Source organism: Danio rerio, chromosome 22, assembly GCF_049306965.1.
Source record: "Danio rerio strain Tuebingen ecotype United States chromosome 22, GRCz12tu, whole genome shotgun sequence".
NCBI classification, from domain to species: domain Eukaryota; kingdom Metazoa; phylum Chordata; class Actinopteri; order Cypriniformes; family Danionidae; genus Danio; species Danio rerio.
This window is the reverse complement of record NC_133197.1, coordinates 13,070,561-13,091,037: the sequence shown is the minus strand read 5'-3', so window position 1 is coordinate 13,091,037 and position 20,477 is coordinate 13,070,561. Positions and strand designations below refer to the sequence as shown.

Genomic DNA, 20,477 nt, shown 5'->3' with positions numbered 1-20,477 from the left:
AGTTACGATATTGTAGCGGCTTATTTCATTCGCCATGGATCAAATAGAAGAAGCCTGTCATGGAAATCTTGTAGAACAAGAAATTCTTTACATAATTCAGACAGCGGTTTTATTGACTTGTGCTTTGATTGGGTTGCTGCTGACAGCTTAGTTCATCACTTAAAAAAAATAAAGAAAGAAAAAAAGTCAGATATGTTAATTAGTGATGTAGGATGTGTAAACCACACTGCTAGAGGCAGCTCCTGCTATGCTAATTGATGTTAAAATTTTTAATTCACAGAGATTTCATACTACAAACATCTCTCAGCGATGAGCTTTTGAGAGATGTCTGGAGTCAAGCAGAGATATAATGTAGCCACAGGAAGTGACTGGGTGGTTATCAGAAATGAATCAGTGAGAACTGATTGGTTAAGCCGGATGATTGACAGCTCGGCTTCAACAGGCTATCTTCACCTTTCAGTCAATTTCGCAGGTACCTTCTTTGGGAAAATTGCTAACTTCTGATTATACAGTAGTTCTGCGACAGAGAAACAGCATATTCGCTCCCTGTATTTATCTCACCAGGACGTTCCCGAGTTTATCTTTGAAGAAGATCTTTCCCAGAATGTCCTTCAGGTGGGTAGGATGCATTTAAAATAAACTATAAATCAAAACTGACTAAATTTAATTGAGCATGATTCAGCACTGCATGCTATTCCAAACAGAAAGCCACTGGAGATTAAATTAGTGAGTTACTGTATGGATGTTTTTGTATGTTTTTAGTCACATAAGCTTACCATCTAAATCATAATGTATGTCTCATGCTTTGGAAAAGGTAGAGTTTGTTACAGCTTTATGCTAATGTTTTGATAAGCTTCGTTAACAGGCTGTGTAATCATCATGTTTCATATGATAGTGTGTTAGCACATGAAAATACTATGATAAATGTAACTAAATGAATGAAAATGTATTATGTGTTTTAAAAAAATAAGAGTAAATGATGTGAGACCTAAAGTAGCAAAAGTGAGAGGTTGAGAGTGAGAGGTGTTAGCAAAAATGTTGAAACTACTAAGACAACACTTAAATACTAGTCAGTTTTAGGTTGCTAAGGTTAATATTGCACACAATTTCTTTTTAAGTTAAGGATAGTCCTAGAAGCTGGGTCTTAGCTGATCGGGCTGGAAAATGACCAGCTAAAACCAACTTGACCAGCCTGGTTTTAGCTGGACATTGCTGGTTTTTGCTGCTAAATGCTAACACTAATTACTATTCTGTTTTAGGAGGCTAATATTGCATATGATTTCTTTCATATAAACTAAAGTTAAAATCTTAGAAGTTGGGTAGTTTTAAAATGAGCTAACAATGTTTTTTTAGCTAATGTTCACAAACAAGCAGTATGATAAAGGTGTCTGTGGTTTTAATGCATATTAAATGTTAGCATAAGTGTCAAAAGTACTAATGTTGCATAAATGTCATAGTGTGCTGTTGTATCACAGTATATTAAATAAGTTTAGCTAATTTACACTTTGGTTTAAAACACAGATTTAGTGTTGTATCGCCTATTACAACATGTTTATAACATTTATGGTAGAAAATGTATGAAAGTATAAATCATAAATAAACGTAGCTAATAATGCTAAATGCTAACACTTTGGTTTAAAACCAATTTACTATCACATCTCAAAACATTTTCTTTCATGTCTTATTTTTTATGGTAGTAATATGGTAGAAAATGTAATTGTATGAAAGTATGAATCTTACATTTAGCCAATAATGTTAAATGCTAACACTGGTTTAAAACAGATTTACTATGTCTTACAACATCATATTTCATGTCTTATCTTACATTTAGCTAATCATGTTAAATGCTAACACTGGTTTAAAACAGATATACTATAATGTTATACAACATCTTTCATGTCATACTTTTTTAATAGTAGAAATACTCTCACTAGCCACCTTATTAGGTGCACCTGTCCAACTGCTCGGTAACGCAAATTTCTAATCAGCCAAATGCAGTTCTGAAGACAAAAGGGGGTCCAAGCCGGTACTAGTAAGGTGTACCTAATAAAGTGGCCGGGGAGTGTATATCTAGCCTAGCTTTAGACATTTTTTACTAACATTTCAGTTTGAAATCAATTACCAGCCATTTGTTTACCATTTTAAATGGGCCGTTTTAACAATTACAATGAGAGATATGAAGTGTTTTCTCCTTGTGTATCAAAACGTAAAGTAGTAATAGAGGAAATAAGTCAAGTATTGGAGTTTCTTCTTATGTTATTTGTTTATTTTTGCCAGTGGTTTGGGGACTTCAAGAGGTTTTGAGCCGTTTGGAGAGCAGCACTTTCTGTTCATCATTTGGAGTAGATCCCTGAGTGAACGCTGGAAATCTCCCAGGCTGGAAACCTCTTCTCAGAATATCTCTGCAGACGGTAACACACACACACACACACACACACACACACACACACACACACACACACACACACACACACACACACACACACACACACAGTGTCACTCTTTCCTCTCTTGGCTCTTGATAAGCAACCCATCAGGGCTTTGCAGAGGTTTAGTGGTTTGAACTTCACAGCTTCTCTCCTCCTCTGGGGAGAAAAGCAAAGAGAGTGAGTTGTATTTAAATTTGTAGGCATTTAACATGGATTGGCATAAACAATATTCTCAGTACGCACACAAATCTTGCATACACACTCATGCTCAAACTAAAACATTTTTTTTAGCTAAGATAAGCCCAAATGTGTTGGGGAAAACTTGAAATTACAGAAACTTTGTCTGCATTTCTCTTTAATAGCTCGCACTGTCCTGGGAAATCAGAATATATTGCCTTTCACGGCTGATTTTGTGCGGGAAATGGTTTTGGAAACACAAAGCTTTGAAGGCGTTGCGCCGCACACCGTTTTGTTATTAAAACACGAAGCATTTACAGCGGCATTTGTGTGTGCATGTGTCCTGTTGTATGTATTGCAGGATTGTGTGAAACGTTGTGTGTTTGTTAGCAACTGATCAGGGCTGAAGTGTAAATGTGTTAGCACTGAGAAGGAGTTGCGAACAACAGACCCTTCGGTTCAGTCGAATAGTCCCTAGAGAAACACAAAGATAGAGTGTCTGGAGGCGAAAAGAGTCTGGAGAAGCAACAAACAGAAAAAAGAGGGAAAGAACAAAACAAATGAGATGGGGAGAGAGAGGTGGGCTACGTTCAGAAAGATGCTAGCATATTTCTTACTGAGTTCTACAAAAAGTAGCATGTGAAACTGTGTAGTGTGCTAAGGTCAATTTTCAAGTAGTAGAAAGTGACATTGTTAAAATTGTAATTGAAATCTGTTGTTTTCCTGCGATAGCAAAGAGAATATGGATCAAACTGAAGCTTTTGCAGGAGTGCTGCCATAAGAACCACTAATGAGTTCATGTTTACACTTTAGATGTTTCTCTTTGAGCACTTGTGTGTGTTTTCGGCAGTGTTAAATACAAGTGTAAATATGGTCTGAAAGATTTTGAGAACTTTCCACCATTACCTCAGCAATTTTAACATGTATTCAGTTAAGTTCGTATAAGACCTTTTAATCAGGCTGAAAATTGCTAATAGAAAAATGCCTAAAGGAAATACATTTGACAATGAATTGGATCAATTAATTATTTTTACTGATCAATAAAATAAATAATTAGCACAATTAAAATACAGGAATCTGTAAAATCTGAAAAAAAAGTGGTAATGCTGCATCCCTGTTTCTTAGTGTTCTTCAACCTGTTCATTATAAACAATAAAAAAAAAAATTATAAAAAATTGTCTGTTAAGGTGTCTGTTCACAGGTGACGTGGATGAAGTGTCAAGCACGACTGATTTACATGTTTAATCAATGCAAAAATGCGAATAGACGTCCTGTGTAGAATGGCCATTTAGCAACGAAACTAGTCACCGAGCAGACACGGAGGTCCCACCCATGATGCAAATCTGCATCTATTGTGAAGGGAATTTGATGCGCGAATGAAGCGAGTAAACTCAAAATGTGCACAACTCTATGTATGTGCGAACATTGTGATTTATTCACAAGTTGTGTCTGGAATGAACACACCAAAGTATATTTAGTTAATATTTTTAAGTATAAGTCGTCACCTTAGAATTATAAGGTTCTATCTGACATTTTTGTCAAAATTGAGTTATTTACATATATTTTTATTAAATGACAACTTATTTACATCATGGTATGTTTTCTTATTATAAGTTGTTTACATTTTAAGAATTTTTATTTAAATAACCAATTCAATTCACATAAATGGTCATAGTAAATTGGAATAGAGTAGTTCAGTTTTTAGTGTTTAAGTTCAGTTCAGTTTAGTTCAGTTCAGTGTGGTTTAAAGTCATTACTGAGAGTCCAAACACTGAATAGCAAATTCCTTGATGGGTAGCTCTACCGATCCCAAACCATCCAAGCTAGAGGCGACAGTGGAGAGGGGAAAAAACTTCACCGATAGGCGAGTGAAGGAAAAAAAACAAGAGAAACCAGACTCAGTTGGGCACGACCATTTTAGTTTCTCCGCTAGAGTACACATACTGTTTGCTATATGGAATATCTCAAATATCTCAAAATTGTTTAGAATGCAGATAGAACCTTATAATTCCAAGGTGCGAAGTGGCAATATAGGCAAAGCAGTGGTGCAGTAGGTAGTGCTGTTGCCTCACAGAAAGAAGGTAGCTGGGTCGCTGATTCGATCCTCGGCTCAGTTGGCGTTTCTGTGTGGAGTTTGCATGTTCTCCCTGCATTTGCGTGGGTTTACTCCAGGTGCTCCGGTTTCCCCCACAGTGAGCTGTTTTTGAACATGTCAGTGTTTACGAATAGATTAAATCAAAAAGAACATGAATAATCTTTACTAACAATACATTATTCTAAAGCTACTGCCCTCAAGCGATGATTGTAGCTAGTTGTTTTTCAACGGAAAGCTTAAAAAGAATGTATTTAATAAATTTGTGTGAGAAGTACACATCAGAACACACCTAGTAGAAGTGGAGTACATACATTATCCTAATAGCAAGACAAACACACATTCATTGCTGTTCATCGTAGTTTATTTTGAAAGCTAAGGATCCACTGAACAACATTACGTAGAGCACATTTAGTCCGACACAATGGATTTGAATTATAAATGGTTGTTCAATTGTTTACATCACCATTTCTCTCAGAAACCTAATGTGTGCATTGTTTACAATGTTACTTGCGCGCAAAAATGCACAATTTTATAGCCTACAGTGTGTCATTTCATCTTACCTTATTTTCATCCGCATATCTGGGGCCAAATTGCAGGGGCAGCAGTCTTAAGAGAAACTCCAGATTTTTCTCTCCCCAGTCACTTCCCACAGCTCCTTCGGGGGGATCACAAGGCGTTCCCAGGCCAGCCAAGAGACATAGTTCCTCCAGCGTGTCCTGGGTCTTCCCTGAGTACTCCTCCGGGTGGGACAAGCCTGGAACACCTCCCTAGGTAAATATCCTAGAGGCATCCGAAACAGATACCCGAGCCACCTCAGCTGACTTCTCTCGATGTGGAGGAGCAGCGGATCTATTCCGAGCTCCTCCCGGGTGACAGAGCTCCTCACCCTGTCTATAAGGGTGCGTCCTGCCACCCTGAGAAGGAAACTCATTTCGGCTGCTTGAATCCAAGATCTTGTCCTTTCAGTCATGACCCAAAGCTCATGGCAATAGGTGAGAGTAGGAACGTAGATTGACAGGTAAATCGAGAGCTTGGCCTTTCGGTCCAGCTCCTTCTTCAACACAACGGACCGGCACCAATTGCATTACTGTAAATCCCCAGGATACCTGAACTCCTCCATCTGGAGTAAGGACTTTCCTCCCACCAGGAGATGGCAAATCACCAGTGTTACAAACAAAATGAGAAAAAGTTGTAGTTTATAAAATTAACTTTATCATTTGGAGTAGATGTAGAAAAGTAGATGGCATTTCGCTAGCCACTTTTAGCCAGTAGTTTAACTGATGGAGCATTTAGCCATTGAGTGCATGATTCTTTTGATGTATAGTGACGTTTAAACACCTGTTGAACACTTTGTTTTTGTGTGTGTTTTTGTCCAAGCTCACCAGTTCAGTGACATGACGTGACATCTGCCTAAGCTTTGTATGCTAACAGTTCAAGCTACAACTTTTGCAAAAAAATAAACATAAGGAGAATATTTTTGGAGAGCTGGTACAAAGATGACGTAGATAAAGAATAACTTACGGCAATTTATGTATTCTTTGCACAAATATTGTCTTTCACCGTATACTGTTAGCATACATAAGTGACCTCTAGTGGCAAAATGTTCATATTACGTCTTTAAATGAAACGAATGCAATCGCCATTAAGTCTGGAGTGGTGAAAAAGCGACATTTGAACAATTAAAGTATTCTTTGCACAAATTTTCCTAACTTCCCATCTCCATATACTACTAGCATGCAGTCTATACCCCTTTGTGCCTTCTTTAAGGACTAGTATGTAGTATTTTGAGCATTCCCATGAGATGCTAGCAAATTCTCACACTTTCTCCGAGGGTGTTTCCGCTTGACTTGCTTCCCTGCTGTTGTTTCCAGAGATCTCAAGGTCTTCAGAATAAGTAGCAGTTCCCCTCTAACTCCACCCAGACATAGTCGCTTCGCCCTGTATTTGTGAGCCGCGTTTGCCCCCCCACGTGCAATGCTAATCATATTCTGCTCTATTTCTCATCATCTCCATGCGGCAAATTGCTTGTCATGGCCTATTTGAGGGTCTCCAGCACTGGTTCAGAGCAGCTGGGGAAAGGTGCACACGTGTTAGGAGAGCAAAAGAGCATCGGAGAGATGATGCAAACTGTGAAATTTCTCCCCGTCAGAAGATACTAATGAGATCTAATGATGTATATGATTAGATTGCAGTTGATTCTCTGAGAAAGAAAAATGTCAATTAAAATGAGACATGAAGTAATAATAATAACGACAAAAACAATAAATATATATTTTTTTATTTACCCATGTATGTATTTATTAAAGGGCACCTATGGTAAAAAAACTACTTTTCAAGCTGTTTGGACAGATCTGTGTGTTAGTATAGTGTATAGACCGTCATACTGGGGTGATATGAACACCCAGTCCTTTTTTTTTCAATTTAACTACAAAAAAAAGGGTCGGCCAATTGGAGCTGTTTTCAAATCGATCGCACCATTACGTAGGTGTGCGATTCCCCCGCCCACCGAATTGATTGACAGCTGCGCACATTAACATGTTCCGGTAGTCACGTGTATATGTCAACAAGACCAGGCAGACATACGCAAAGCAACCGGGTATAAAAGGTCTGTTCTGTTCGCTAGGATCAGCAATCATCATCAAATGTGATTAAGAGTAAGTTTCACATGTTTAAATTGTTTTAAAACAGAGTATGTGTGTAATTAATTACAGCGTTTTACTTCAGCTTTACTTCATCAGCACAGCCGCGTGTCAGAACAATTATAAAAGAAGACGCTTCAGTCCCGGTTTGTGGAAGTTAAATCAGGTTTATTTTGTACATTAGCATAACAGATATCCACACAGTACTTGAGGTTAGCCTTAACTAAGCTAAGCGCGCTCTGTCTGTCTGTCTGCCTGCCTGCGTGCGTGCGTGTGTGTGTCATCTGCGGTGTGCGTGTGTGCGCGCGCGTTAACTTTGTAACGATATTGTGTGTGACTCATCAATGCAACTTCACAATACTGATTAGTAAAGGTTAGTCCTTACTGTAGTATCTCACAAACGCTACGTGAGACCTTCTTCCTTTATTAAGTCTGTCTGTTGTCTGACGCAGCTGAGGGAGGAGGCATGTAGAAATAGTAGGCGGGAAAGACTCGTCTTAAAGGCGCAGTACGACAAAACCACTCCCTGCTGGAAATCAGTATAAAACAGCATCTTGTAAAAGGTATAATGAAAAATCTGATGGGTATTTTGATCTGAAACTTTATATACACATTCTAGAGACGCAAAAGACTTATATTAAATCTGAAAAAGGGGTAACCTAGGTGCCCTTTAAATTAACTATTTATTTAATCACTTTTGTTGTGGTCTTGTTATTTTAATTAATTCTATCTATCTATCTATCTATCTATCTATCTATCTATCTATCTATCTATCTATCTATCTATCTATCTGTCTATCTATCTAAAAAAATATATATATAAAATAAAATAATAATAAAAAAAAAAAAAATATATATATATATATATATATATATATATATATATATATATATATATATATACTTTTTTTAAATTAATAATGAACAAACTAATTAAGTTTGTTCACGTATTGTTTAGTTTTTATTATGTATTATAGCAATTACATGTAGTAGTAGTAGTAGTAGTAGTAGTAGTAATAATAATAATAATAATAATAATAATATCATTGTTGTTGTTATTTAACAATACATTTGACTAATAAAATAATAAAAGCTAAAAAATTCTGTACAATAACAAAGTTCTATTTTATAATATAATAATATTTATTTGTGTGTTTGTTTATTCATTTATTATTATTTTAACCAATGTTTTTTTTAACTACTGCGCATTAGCATTTTATAAAAAAAAAAAAAAAAAAAACGATTTTTTAAATTAAACTAAATTAAATCTTATTAATTTTTTTATTTACTCAAAAATATTGTTTATTTTGATGGTGGGTTGAAATGTGACCTGTTTTTGTGAGTCTTAATGCAACCTAATGTTTTTAAGATTCCTCCCTCTCTGTTTTTCTCTGTGCTCTGTCTCATTGTCATTGTTTTTGTGAGCATTCTCATAACATTCCCTGAAGAACGGAGAAATTAATTGCTTCGGAATAAGAAGAAAAAAACAAAACAAAAAAACACACGAAATCAACCAATTTCACGCGCATCGGAGGCCAGCCTTCAAGGTTTATGTGGCTCGTTTTATATAAAATCATAAAAGAAAACTGATTGTAGAAGTCATGTTTTATAACAAACCAGCTTGCCAATCATCCGGCTCATTTCTGTTTTGCTGTCATAAACGGTACATTGTTTTGCTTTTGCCTTTTTTGTTTGTTTGTTTGATTGTTTTTATTTTTTGCTTGGCATCCGAATGCCAGCAAGTTGTGCTGGTGAAGAATGAAACGCTTTTTAATAGTAATGGATTTAGATTCAGCTTAGATATTGATTCTGGCACCTAACAGAATTGGTCTGGTTTTTATCTACCTGATTAAGTTGAGTTTTCAAGCTTCGCCATTTGACTATGACATGGATATGGATCTGTTGGAAATCCAGCTGACGTGGTTGTGGGTGTGTGAGGTTTCTGTAAGTGGAGATGTGGACGTGCTATTGCTGTTGCTGTGCAAATGCTTTAATTAAAGCCAGTGACAGGTCATTGATTTTCACGTGTCAGGAGTCACACAGATTATAAAAGATTACAGATAGGGTTTGAACAGCACGCTAATGTAGCTACTGCTGTGTGTTAGTGTGTGTGTGTGTGTGTGTGTGTGTGTGTGTGTGTGCGTGCGTGCGTGCGTGCGTGCGTGTGTGTGTGTGTGTGTGTGCGTGTGTGTGTGTGTGTGCGTGTGTGTGTAACTTGTATTCCTGACACTGTGGGGACTAAATGTTCCTACAAGTATACCAATGCCAGTAAGTTTTGACCTTGTGGGGATATTTCCCTTCGTCACCATGCAGAAAATGGCTCATAAATCACACAGAATTTATTAACAAAGTATTTTGAAAATGTAAAAATGCAGATTGTGTCCAGTGAGGGTTGAGTTATGGGGAGAACATACAGAGTCTGCACGGTGTGCTAAACAGTAGCATTAGACATTAAGTCTATGGAAAGTCCCCGTAAAGATAACTGTACAAGTGTGTGTGTGTGTGTGTGTTTGTGTGTTTGTTTGTGTGTGCAAATAGATTTCTGTGTCAAATTTAGAAGAAACATTCAAGTTAATTTCATACTTCTATAAATGTTGTTCTGCTTATTTATGCTGTCTAAACCATGGGAAAAATGTGCAAACCCTCAACATCAATGGTCTTTATGCTGGAGTGCATGACATCGGGTGCTTTTTTCTGCAATGAGTTGACTTTTTTTTCCTATGCCTTTAGGCTCACTGAGTACTCCATCAATAATGCAAGGCACCCAGGGTGCAGCAGACAAACACTTGTTGCTAATAGAAAACAAAATTCAATGTGATTGGGGCCTTAGTAAGCAGGAAAAGGGGTAATTTTTAAACAAAGTGAATTTAATAGCAATTTGTTAAAACTTTTGGAAATCTTTAGTACTCTAAATGCTTCTTGTTTTGTTTTTGGTTAGACTCATTTCCACTGAGTGTTTCAATACAGTGCACTCTGCAATAATTTCCATTTACACTGTCAAAATTAACAAAATATCGAACCACATCATAGCGTTTCTCTCATTATTTGAGCATCTACATTTGAAATAATGAATTAAAGGAATAGTTCATCCAAAAATTAAAAATAATTCACTGTTTCTTGTCCCTCAAGTGGTTCCAAACCTTTATGAGTTTCTTTCTTCTGTTGAACACAAAAGATGATATTTTGATGAAACCTGAAAACCTGTAACCATCGAGTTCCATAGTAGGAAAAACAATCATTGGTTACAGTTTTCCAGCTTTCTTCAAAGCATCTTCTTTTATGTTCATCCTAAGAAAGAAACTCAAACAGGGGTGGAACAAGGAAAGAAGTGAGTAAATGATGACAGCATTTTCAGTAGTGATGGGAAGTTCGGATCATTTTACTGACTCGGATCTTTGAGTCTTGTTCATCAAGATGAACAAATCTTTTTTTCGAGTCATTTCGTTCATTTGGTTCAATTTGCCAAAATCTTATTAAAATGTTATGAATTGCTTTCAAACACATCTACAATTAGCCCAAAAGGTTGATTGCATGACAAATAAGTCATGTTAACCTGCTCTTTTGTCTATGAAGGCATTTTTGTCTTTTTGCTCAGCTCACCTCTTCATGTCTTCAAATGTCAGGGGTTCATTCATGCTACACTGACAGTCACATATAATCTTAATCAATGCACAGTCTAAGCCGATAGGAGCCATGATCGTTCATTCATCACGTGACAGAATGACTCAAACCCGAGGACTCGAGATATGAACGGTTCAATTCTTTTTCCGGCTCTAAACGTGTGTGATTGGCCCGTGATGAACGAGTGACTCAGACCCGACAGAGGACTCGAGAGATGAATGGATCAAAACTCTTTCCGGCTCTAAACGCATATGATTGGCCAATGTGATGAAGAGTTGAAATATACGATACTACCTGCAAAAATGTGCGCACGTGTGGATGAACAAATCACTCCCTGAGAGGACTCGTAGTTCCCGAGTCATATTGAAGATTTGTTCAAAATGAACGAATCGTTCATCAACGACCCATCACTAATTTTCAGTTTTAGGTGAACTATTCCTTTAATGAAGTTCGCAAATGAGCAGAAATGATTTTGATTGCAACTCTTTGGCCAAATCCTTCTGTGATCTACTAAACTGAACTAACTCAGCAGAAATGAGCCATAACTCATAATTTTTGGAAACAGTAATCAGCAAAATAAGTGATTTACATTAAGTGTATTGGCATTGTTTATGTTTGGCTATCCAAAATGGTCAAGTGATGACGTGAAAACACTATATAGCCTTCTGTAGGATTTAAAGTGGTTTATTATTCAGAAGATGCTTACTATTAAACCTCTTTGATAGTTTTCTTAACAAACATATGTGGCTATAGTGTGAATCTACCCCAAAAATAACACCACGATGGCTAGCTCTCTCTGACCAAACCATCACTATTTCCAGTGCTCGCCTACTACTTTTATGTCCCTCATGTCCACTGTCAGTAAATCAAGTGAATGTCACTCAGCCGATTAATATTCATGACCCAGGCTGTTTCTGGCACAGCTGACAGAGAGTAAACTCCCTCCCGCTTTCAAATGTCATCTCGTATCAGCATGTCCATAGCATGAGGGCGTTTAAAGTGTCGCACTTGTGGAAAATCTGATGAGATTTATAACCATCTTCCACTGAAGCTGGAGAAGCTCGTCTGAATGTTCTCTGGTCATTTTGGAGAGCATCCCTGTCAGGTTTTCTTCATGTCAGATTAAGGGCTAAATTTGACCAACTAAATACTGTCAATTAATATTTTAATTAATTAGTTTGATGTTTATTTGAAAAATGTTCACTAGTAGACATAATGCTTTGATCATTTTATTGATATTTTATATATTAGTTTTTTTATTTGTTTAAGATGTGACTTTAATGTTGTTGTTTTTTGAGACTGAGTTTTTACTTTTTGTTTGTTTGTTTAAATGCAAGGCTGAGATCATGTTTTTACTGCTAGTTCTTTCTTCATGATTATTTTATTTATTTTTATTAATATGTGTTTATTTAATATTTATAAATGGGACTACATGATGTGTATTTATTTATTTTTATGTGTTTATTTATTTATTAATAAGAAATAGCCTGATACTGTTATTAGATTTTGTTGTTTGACTCACTTAGTTTTCATTTCTGACGAAATTATTTGTCTTGAATTAAATATTTAGTTATTTAGAAGCAATTTGCAATTTTTACTTGTTTTTCAACATCATGTTTTATATATATATATATATATATATATATATTAGTGTTTAGATTTTTTTTGTTTGGTTTGTTTGTTTTTTTAGTTGCCAAGATTGTGGTTTATTAGTAATAATAACATATAATAGTAATATATAATTTAGCTTTTTTATGTTCATGTATGGCGACATACAGGGCAGGTGTGGGACTCCTTTTTCAGCTCTGGAGTTTCAAGCCTTAGACCTGCCAACCTCAGTTCATGTCTGACTATGTTAAAATAACGTCATTTTCAATTCAGTTTCTAATGACACTATCACGTCTTTTTCAAGGAAACAGCTACTTTAAAACTTCAACAGTTTTTTTTTTTTTTTTTTTAATATGAGAACATTAAAGGGTAGCTAAATCTCCAACACTATTCTTTAAAACATCACAATGTCCTTTCCTGCAATATCTGAATATATATTCTGTGCAAAATTCTTTATAGATATTCAGTCCTTTGTAACAGTGGTCACACAAAAAAAATTTAAATAAAATATGTACACCTACATAAGTAACCTAAACAGTATTTTATATGTCTCAACACTAAAAATAAATAAATAAATAAATTAATTAATTAATTAATTACTCAGGTGAGGCTTAAACTCGGGTCGGAACGCATTGTGCAGACATACTGGTGTCAAGGCTCTTTTAACCACAGTATTACTTTTTATTGATGGCTTAATCTTTTTCTTTCTTTTTAGATTTCTGATCAAGTTATGTCAGATTTAATAATGTAGTGAATCATCTGATTTTCATTGAGCAGGTGTACTATTCATTAATATTAATTATTCTGATTCTTATATTCACTAAGGTGCCGCTGTATGGTGTTGAATGAATGTTACGTCATCATTAACCTGCAAGGTAAATTTTGTTCACGGGGCTAAAATAAATAAAAAGGAAAAAATAATGCAGAAAAATAATGAATAAAAAGAGTGAGGCTATGGTCAAATAAATAAATGAAAAAAGTTTGACTGCTGAGAGTGCAAGTAGGGACACCGGCCCTCGCGCCTAAAAAACAGACCGGTCCTTCTACCGATTAGCCCTGACGCCATATCATATTTATTATATAAATATTATGCCATTTGTTTTTATGAAATCATAATCATTGTGATTACAGTTATTATTTGTTATTTATTTAGATATCATGTCGTTTTTATGCAAATCATTGATGTTATTTTATTTATACACTGTAAAACCAGCAGTCAACTTTAACAAATGAAATGAGTGTAGTTAACTCAAAATTTACTGAAAGTTAATTCTACTCATTAGAAAAGAGTTTTGAACTCTGTTGAAGGAAACGAGTTAAATAAATTACTTTAATGGAGTAAATTAGCATAACTTAATTTCGAATAAGTTCACAGTATTCATATAGATTAGTTTGTTTACTCAAATGGTTTGTAACAATCGGTTTACTCAAATGATTTGAGTTACCTTAACTTACTTGGTTTTACAGTCTATATATCTGAATGTGAATCTGTCGACATGGATTTTGTATGATAGGGGATTCCAGGAGTAGCAACATTTACTTTCTATTTTGTCATTATACAGGGCAAAACAAGTCATGACTTTAACGTCAACTCTGAAAATGCCCTCATGAAAAGCCTCTGTTGTCACTTCGCATGAACGATTCACCTGTCAGGAAGAGAAAGGCAGCGATTTCTGCCAATCACCTCTGCGACCTTTTCGCTCAGCCGGTTTTGCGGCGGTCAGACTCATCAAACACGGTGAGATGACGGACTCTGCAGGTCATCGCAAGCGAGAAAGAGGTCACAAACACACATCAAATTTATAATGGGCTTGATTTACTTTTTTCCCCTGATTCCTGGTGGATAAATATGGTGTGGAATACCTCAAAATAGGTAATGGTCAACTTTTTATCCCATAATTCTGACCTGGTTCTTAAAAATCTAATTCATATCTGAAAACTCTGACATATGTCATTATAAATATATATTTTTTTCTTCATAGAATTCTCAGTGTACGTTGTACATCTCACAATTCTGAGGTTTTATGCCATCATACTGTAGGTTTGTAGTGTTTCCTGCAATTTAGATTTTTTTCAAACAGACATTTATATCTCACAATTCAGACGGTACATGTACCAATTTAGATTTTACATCTCACAATCACAAGAGTTTACCTCTCATGATTTCTGGGCAATTCAGTTTACATTTTGCAATTCTAAGTTTACATCCCGCAATTCTGAGTTTACATTTATCAGTTCTGAGTTTATATTTACTAATTCTGAGTTTGTCACAGTTAAGAGTTAACATTTGGAAATTATGAGTTTACATTTAGCAATTGTGAGATTATATTTAGCAATCCTGAGTTAATGTCTCATAATGCTGAATTCACATTTAGCAGTTAATAATTAACATCTGATATTTCAGAAAGTTTACAAATAGCAAATCAGAGTTTACATTTCACAATACAGTTCACGCCTCACAACGCCTCAACTTTAGTTTTCACAGGTCAGAGTTTAGATTTTGAAAGTTTTCAAAGTTTACCTCTTGCAATTCAGAGTTTATAATCAGCAATTCTGAGTTTACGTCTCGCAATTCAGAGTTTACGTTTAGCAATTCTGAGTTTACGGCACATCAGCATTCGTCACATTCTTGAAACATTTCTGTTGTGTTTCTTTCTTTTTGTGTTGTAAGAAAATTCAGGTGTTTTCGTAAAATGTTTTGCTTTGTGAGAAAATGCTGCTCGTTTTATTAATGTTTGTGTTGAGAGAAAATGCAGCACATTTTTTATTGTGTATGCGTTGTGAGGATTCGCAGCACATGTGCTGTCAGACCAATGAAGATTTTTTCTTAATTTGCTGGTTTTTGTCGTAATCGCATGTGTTTCTTAAATTGCAACACCTAAAGCTCTATTGGCCACCATTCATTTCAGAGTTTACATTTAGCAATTCTGTATCTATATTTAGCAATTATGAGTTCATATTTAACAATTCTGAGTTTCCGTCTTGCAATTCAGAGTTTACATTTAGCAATTCTGTGTTTTTATTTAGCAATTATGAGTTTGCATTTAACAATTCTGAGTTTACGTCTTGCAATTCTGCATTTATATTTAGCAATTATGAGTTTATATTTAACAATTCTGAGTTTCTGTCTTGCAATTCAGAGTTTACATTTAGCAATTCTGTGTTTTTATTTAGCAATTATGAGTTTGCATTTAACAATTCTGAGTTTACATCTTGCAATTCTACATTTATATTTAGCAATTATGAGTTTATATTTAACAATTCTGAGTTTCTGTCTTGCAATTCAGAGTTTACATTTAGCAATTCTGAGTTTACATCTCGCAATTCAGATTTAATATTTAGCAATTTTGAGTTTATATTCGGCAATTCTGTTTACATTTAGCAATTCTGAGTTTACGTCTCACAATTTTGAGTTCATATTTAGCAATTTAGAGTTTGCATCTCACAATTCAGAGTTTGCATTTTGCAATTCTGAGTTTATTTTTAGCAATTCTGAGTTTACATTGCGCAAATCTTAGTTTACATTATCTATTCTGAGTTCATAATTAGCAATTTTGACTTTATATTTAGCATTTCTGAGATTACGTCTTACAATTAGGTTTACATTTAGCAGTGTTGAGTGTATATTTAGCAATTCTGTGTTTCCATCGCGCAAGTTCATAGTAAGCAATTCCGAGATTATATTTAGCAATTCTGAGTTTACATCTCAAAATTCAGAGTTAACTTCTGGTAATTTTGAGACTGTTCAAGTCACGATTTATACATCTTAAAATATAAATACAGAATAAAAACTATGAATTTTTGGTACTTTTTTTTCTTGCAAATTTACATCTCACAGTGGATATTCTTTGCAATCATGACATTTTTAGCTGCTCCGGTTTTCCCCACAGTCCAAAGACATGCAGCATGGGTGAATTGGATAGGCTAAATTGTCCGTAGTGTATGAGTGTGTGTGTGTATCTGTGTGTGGATGTTTCCCAGAGATGGGTTGTGGCTGGAAGGGCATCCGCTGCGTAAAAACTTGCCGGATAAGTTGGCGGTTCATTCCGCTGTGGCGACCCCGGATTAATAAAGAGACTAAGCCGACAGGAAAATAAATGAATGAATGATTGAACATATTTAGCTAGTATCTCACAACTAGGTTTTGCCTTCTCATAACTGTATGATATAAACTTACCAAAATAAGTTGTTGTTTTAACCCAATGTTGGATAAAAAATGGACAAACCAAGTAGTTAGGTAATAACAAATTTAATCAGATTTTTTTTTTATTAAATATATATACACAACTGTTTGTGCATATCTCAAATGTTAAACCAACCCAGCAAAATTTAGACAGAAGTTTAAAGGATTCCTTGACATTTCTGACGTTGTTTCTCCCAATTCTGACTACTTTATTCAATTTCCAACTTTTTTCCCCCTTAGAATTGTTTGGCATTGCATCTGAATTGTAACTTTTTTAAATATAATTGATAGATGTTACCTTAAAATCACTAATTCTTAACTCAAAGTAAGTTGCAAAGTAAGTTAAAGTTAAGATGTCTATACCTTGTACTTATTTTGTTATTAATATTTTTTGTGGCAGAATCAGTCCTCCATATAAATCCGACGTGTCACATTCTGAAACTAAAATAGCTTTAGATAGTTGTTTCATGTCGACTTTGATGCGCACAATCTCATATACCATCCTTCCACAAATAAATGCACACACAGCAGGTGTGCGCCGAAAAGTGTCATCGCTTGACTTCATTGATCCGTTCTCTCGCTCTTCGCTTTATTTCTAGAAGTCTTTAAGATCAGACCAGATCAAGACAGGCTTGTCAGTCAGCGGGGAAAGCACCTCGTCTAACCCGGGATACAGCAGACGAGCGGCAGGGTTTATCTCTCCTTTCATAAATCCACCGATCCGGCTGAACTCTGACCTCTCGCTATCTGACGAGACTCACCTGTAAGGCAACGTTCGGTTCCAACTGACTGCCACGGACTCGCATTTGTTATCTAACAAGCTTGGACCGCAGGTTAGTGATGCTTTCACCTTAAAACTGACAGAAACAAACTGACAGGAGAGATACAAAATGAGGAAAATTCCACGCTTGCGTGCACTAGTTTTGACCACAAACATGAAAATAGCGGCTACTTTAATTGATGGCATCCTTGCTAAGCTGTATCTGTTCATTCAACTACTGGGTAACAATATTATTGCATGTACTTAAATGGTTGGGGTCAGAATGTGGTAAGTTGCATAACATATGGAATATGTTATATACTTTATTTTAATATACACTGAAAATAATGACAAAAACTAATGACAACAAATGTTTTTATGTTACTTTAACTAATTTTAATACGCTAATCGGGTTTCAACAAATTTTTTAAAAGTTACACAAAGTTTAACTTAAAGGGCCATGAAACCCCCTTGTTTCAGCAGGGTTTTTTCACACCCATACTTTGGAAAAAGTCAGGAAATTGGGCGTGTCCAGCTATGTTTAGGGGGGAGTGTCGGAGGAGGGGAAGAAGGAAGGTCTGTAAAAATTTGCATGAATTGGGAGTGGCGGTTTGGGCAGGCGCTGATTTTCAGAGGCAAAACAAACACAGACGCAGAGGAGAAAGACAGTAGCCCCTTTCACACATACATGTGTGAACAGGTCCTTTTTGAAAATACAGGTAAATTCGTTCTGGCTATTTTCCGGAAAGAGACGTTGTAACATTACCGGTAATTTGCCGGAATGCTGCGCTGTGTGAACGCAGAAGGAAGATTGCCGGAAAGAGCACGTGCACGTCTAGAACGTGCTGACGTGAGACGTCTGCTTTAGCCAATCAGAACAGTCAGACGCATTCACGTCCGCGCGGTTTTTGAGAATAAAAGCCTTTGAATATTTTCCCACACACATTTAGCTGCTAGAAGATAGTCAGATAACGTTTTTATGTTCTTCTTAATGCCAACTGTGTAAATAATCATCGACAAGATGCTTATGATAAGCCGTTGTTTGTTTACCTTCAAGTTTTGCGTGTGCCTGTGAAACAGCCTGTGAGCGCCTGCATACGCACATATTATGAACATCTCAACATGCGAAAGTGATCCTCCATATGTTTTCATCACAGTTGTTCACAATACTGATCATCCACAGAGTTTGTAATGCAGTCAAATGTTTACAAATACAGACGCAGCCGTTTATTTGTGGTAAATGATGTCAGAATTTACCGGTATTTTGGAATGGATGTGTAAACGGTCTTTTCTGGAAAAATCCCGTAACGTCCTCGCCTGTGTGAACAGCGCTTTATTGAATATATCGGTAAAGTCGTTCTGGAAATTTTCCGGATATTTACCGGTATCACTGTGTGAAAGGGGCTAGTGACTGTGTTTACATGGACATCAGTAATCAAATTATTTGTCAAAGTTTTCACTAAAAAATAATGTTGGTTTTTGTACTTAAAAACTCCCACAATGCTTATTTTTCATTGTCTCTGCCTCCTGAACCTTATATTCAACCGCAGTTATCATTAATTTGGCTTAATTTTCATAATTTCATTTCTTTACTAAAAACATTCGAAACATATTTTTTCTGTATTATTTGCAAGTTCAGTTCTAATAAATACATTTTATGTTTGTCCCTACGTTCCAATGATCTCTGTTGTCCCTACGTACTCTGCTGATCTCAATTAGTAAATGTTTAGCATACATTGATAGATTTATTAGGTCAATTTATTATGTTACTGTACTATTTGAGTAAATCTCTTGAGCACTTTTTTAAATCAACAATTTTTATTAAAAATGCATTATATTCTGTTTTAGACATGCCATTTTGGTATCTGCTATGAGGTCAGTATCTTGAATTAAAACAAAAAAAATGGTGGTTCATGTCAACTCTGTTACTGTCAACCATCTTAGGTTTAATAAGTTTAACAAACACACACAAAACAACAACATTCAGTAAAAGAATAACATGTTGCATGAATCACATTTAAACAATTTGCATTATTTACATTAGTAATGGATTCAATTGGATGTCATTTCAAGCTAAATTTATTTAGAAATGCTTAAAATGTACCTGCAATTCTGTAATAGCTCATATATGCTCTAGAACATTATGAATGTAATTGTATAAATGTATATTTCTCATGATGTGTATTGGAAATATGGTGGCTTTTGCTGAAACTCATTAATTCTCATTGTAACTCTCATTACCATAATTCTATAATAAAATATACAAATGTATGACCACATAATTGTAATGTTTACCAAATCCTGACTGAACTAAGAAAATGCCTAAACATCCATACATTGTTTTGTATGAGTTATCTTTTTAATTGCGTAAGAAAACAGCAAGAGGACAGGTAAACCGTGAGAGTGACGTATCTCTTTGAGCTTCTTCCTTCAGCATCTCATGCAGGAGAGTTTCAGCGGTTTCCAGCTTGATAAATGATGATTCTCACTGTGAACTGCAGTCACCTAATGTACTCGTCTAAGAGGTTGTTTTTGTCAAAACCCCCCAGAGTGGAAAGAGAAATCTGCGCGTTTTGTTTTGGGGAAGCAGATATGAGCTCCTTCTTTCCTCACAGAGGACAAAATGAACCTGAAAAAGACACAAACACGCATGTTCTACCCACACAAAACAAACAGATTTAGTTCAATTAACAAAGCTGACAATGCATGCAAAAGACCTGGATATATTACAATTGGGAATAAATAACTTAAAATTATTAATTGTGTGTGTGTGTGTGTGTGTGTGTGTGTGTGTGTGTGTGTGTGTGTGTGTGTGTAATCATATGAATTCTCTTTAAAATGAAAAATAGACAAATAATTAAATAAACTCACAAAAAGGCTTGAAAGAAATGTACTTCATCATCATCATCATCATCAAAAAAAAAAAAAAAAAACAATTTCATTTACTATTTTTCTCCCTCAGGTGG

The 20,477-nt window shown here is 35.4% G+C and overlaps 1 long non-coding RNA gene across 1 annotated transcript in view; it reads left to right on the top strand.

The window, feature by feature from the left end:
* LOC141380187 (uncharacterized) overlaps positions 1-19,789 on the top strand; it is a 47,909-nt gene extending 28,120 nt beyond the window's left edge. The window contains exons 2-5 of the long non-coding RNA XR_012397808.1: positions 281-472; positions 565-615; positions 2,278-2,411; positions 17,351-19,789. This is a non-coding gene — a long non-coding RNA (uncharacterized lncRNA). The remainder of the gene's footprint in view (positions 1-280; positions 473-564; positions 616-2,277; positions 2,412-17,350) is intronic.
* The last annotated feature ends 688 nt before the right edge of the window (positions 19,790-20,477 follow it).